Here is a 3,567-nt window from a genome sequence, read left to right as displayed (position 1 = left end):
GTCTGTCCATACAATCTGAGGATCTGTCTTGGGGCTCTCTGAGAGTCTTTATTTCTTTTAGTATCATACTGTTTTGATTACTATGGTTTTATAATATAAAGTCTGAGAACATTAAATCTCCCATATGATATATTTTAATCTATTTTATAATAGTCCTTTATAATTATAACCTTATAGTGGTATATGTGTGTATACATTATTGTAAAGAATAGAATTTATTTAGGAGGTTAGAGAGAATGTGTGCCATATCTTCAATTCCCAGCACACATTGGCTCGTAAGACTAGTGTAGCTCTAAGACCCAATGCTGCTGGAGAGAGCCCCCTAAAACAGAAAATAATAGGCAGAGCTAGGGAGAAAACTCAAAGGTCTGGAGTTAGGCCCATATTGAGGCTCTGAGTTTAATCCCTGGAATCACATCCAAGACCACATCCTCCCACCAGCACTGCAGGGTGGAGCCTGATGGTCCTCAGCTCTGCTTGGTCCAGGAAGCACTGAGTTGTCAGCAGAGAATTTAAACATCAAGTCAACAGGATTGAGTTGAGTATCACTGGGAGAGACCCTTGATCACCCCCTACCCCACCCCTGCCAAGAATAATAGATGATAGTTATAGCCTGATAAATGATAGACACAGCCATGCTTAAGCCCACTCTCCACACGTTTGGACGAGCCTCACGCATGAAGGGACTGGCAGAGGAAGCCAGGTGTGCAGGACCTGGGGCTGAGATCTCTAAGCCTGTTTGGATTGGGACTGGGCCTTCTCCACCAAGACTCCCATTTTCCTGTAGCTTGGCAACCACACCCAAAAACTGCCCCTGGCGCCATGTAATCCCACCAACAGCCAACATCAAGAGACTATAAGACCAAGCTCCTTGGCGGGTGGCCACAAAGAGGCCGCGCAACATCTAATAGCCTTGTTCTCCCTCTTCGAGAACCTGACAAGCTACCAAGAGCCTATTGCCCGCATGGGAGAGCCTTGCAAGCTCTCCATGGCATATTCATATTCCAAATACAGTAAAAGATATATACATACCTCTTGGAGCGCCCAGGAAGCTACTGAGAGTATCCTGCCCACACGGCAGAGCCTGGCAAGCTACCCATGGTGTATTCAATATGCCAAAAACAGTAACGATAGGTCTCATTCCCCTGACCCTGAAAGAGCCTCCAATCATTGGGAAAGACGAGTAAAGAGAGGCTGCTAAAATATCAGGGCTGAGTGTAATAGGAACGTTACTGGTGGCCGCTCAAGCAAATTGACGAACGATGGGATGACAGTGACACAGTGATACAGTTATAGCCTGTTCATGTCATCTGCTCTCTATGAAAAGAAAAATATAGGATATGAAAAGAAAATAACAGGAAAGAAGAGGAGAAATAAGAGGGGGGAGGGGAGTGAAGGGATGAAAGGAAGGCAGAGGAGAGGACAGGACAGGAGAGGACAAAGAGGTGAGGAGAGGGGAAGGAAGGGGAGGGGAGGAGAGGAGAGGAGAAGAAGGCAAGAGGAGGAGAGAAGAGAACTATTACATGACAGTGTTGGGAAATCAGGGTATTTTGTGAGATTGTTCCTAGGCAAAGGTCAGGAATATAATACAGGAAACCATCCATGATGGTATTTCCAGGGGCGGAAACAATCTAAGGAGAATCTGGGCCCTAACATTTCTAGATCATCTCCATGTGAAATTTCAGCATGACACTTTGCTGGGTGCTTCCTGTCATAAATTGCATTAATTTTGGGTTTATTTGCTTAATTATACAGCAGAACTTCTATACTTCAAGTTTCCAGAAAAATATAAATGAATTCACTGTATCACTGTCATCCCATTGCTCATCAATTTGCTCGAGCAGGCACCAGTAATGTCTCCATTGTGAGAATTGTTGTTACTGTTTTTGGCATATCGAATACACCATGGGGAGCTTGCCAGCCTCTGCTGTGCAGGCGGGATACTCTCGGTAGCTTGCCAGGCTCTCCAAGAGGGGTAGAGGAATCAAACACAGGTTGGCCACATGCAAGGCAAACGCCCTGCCCACTGTGCTATTTATCATGTATATCCCGTACTTACTTTCAGCACTCAATTCTTGCCAAGAGCAATCATTTCCTTTCCTCCCAGCACGTTATCTGATATTAAATTATTAGTGAAAGTTCTAAGACTCATTCATGCTCGGGTAGTGGTGCCTGAATGGAATAGTCCAGTCTCAAGTCACTCTAAATGTCAAGCTTGGAGACTTTTGTTTGTTTGTTTCAGGCCATACCTGACAGTGTTTGGGGCTTACTTCTGGCTCTGTGCTCAGGAGTCACTCTTGGTGGGAGTATATGGGATGATAGGGGTCAAAACCAGGTTGGCTGCATGCAAGAAAAGAGCTATACTAGACTTATATACTTATCTGTTTATATACTTATGTACTTACCTGCTATACTATTTCTCTGACCCCTATTTTAAAACTTTAAACCTAACATTTTCCTGCCGTTTTTACCATTTTCTCATTTATATTTTAATTTTAATTTATATACTTATTTATTGTGTTTCGAATTAGTTAGGGGGCCATACCCAAAGGTGCATGCAGTGCTCTCTGAGTGCAGATCCTGGCAGGTTTCAGGGATAAAGTCCAGGCTTGGGGCTACTTGTTGAGCCACATCCCCAGACCAATATTTTATGTATTTCCTGAAAGAATTTCAAATCTGGGCCAGGGAGATAATACAATTGGGAAGTTGCTAGCCTTGCATGCCTCTGACCTCCTGGGTTTGATTCCCGTATGATCCCCTGAGCTTGCCAGGAGTGATCCCTGAGTACAGAGCTAATTGCAAGCCCAATCACCATTGGGTGTGCCCCCCGAAAACAAAACAGAACAAAACAAATTAAAAAAGAATTCTGTGACTAAATGTAAACATTTGAGGAACAATGGTGAGTCGTGGTGTGAGTTGAGATGCTGAAACCGGTGCAATGACCCATCTTAAATAATGACTATTCATAAAGAACATTCTAATCTTTCTAAGCCTGTTTTTTGGGGTCTAGAACTCTGATCCTTGAGTGGCTGGTGATGTTAAGCTACCTAGGAAGCTACCATTAAAGTTACAAAGGGACTTAAGCTTAACTTTTTATAGAGGCCAATGTACAAGAAGTCTCTATCCCATCACAGAAAAAGGGACCGGTTGAGAGTGTTTGTTTCTTATTTTGAGGTTATGGGGATTTAGGCCACACCCAGCAGCCCACACTTGAGCACTCATGGCTTTGTGCTCAGGGATCTGGTGGTACTCAGGAAATCACATGTTGAGGTATGAGGAAAACATCTGAACAGTCTGACTGTCACTGAAGGAAATCACTTGTGGTACCAGGAATTAAACCAGAGTCAGCCATGTGCAAGTGCTTTACTCTTCAAACTCTTTAGCCTTTGATGATTTCTGTTTGCTTGGTTTTGGTTTGGGGGCCATTCCAGGCAGTGCTCTGTTACTATTCATGCTTTTATGTTCAAAAGTGATCCCTGAACGTCCTCATGTGTGATGCCAGGGATTTGAACCAGGGTTGCAGCCACTGCTGTTTTATGCCATGGCCTCACCTCCCATCCTAGCTCC

At 44.0% G+C, this 3,567-nt stretch overlaps 1 non-coding gene across 1 annotated transcript; it reads left to right on the top strand.

Annotated features, from left to right (window-relative positions):
- The first annotated feature begins 3,267 nt into the window (after nucleotides 1–3,267).
- Nucleotides 3,268–3,328, top strand: LOC129405434 (small nucleolar RNA SNORD19). The gene has a single exon (XR_008630578.1). It is a non-coding gene; the product is annotated as a small nucleolar RNA SNORD19 (small nucleolar RNA).
- The last annotated feature ends 239 nt before the right edge of the window (nucleotides 3,329–3,567 follow it).

This window comes from Sorex araneus, chromosome 5 (genome assembly GCF_027595985.1).
Source record: "Sorex araneus isolate mSorAra2 chromosome 5, mSorAra2.pri, whole genome shotgun sequence".
In the NCBI taxonomy this organism is placed as follows: Eukaryota; Metazoa; Chordata; class Mammalia; order Eulipotyphla; family Soricidae; genus Sorex; species Sorex araneus.
The sequence above is the reverse complement of the archived record's forward strand: the minus strand, read 5'-3'. Positions and strand labels throughout refer to the sequence as shown.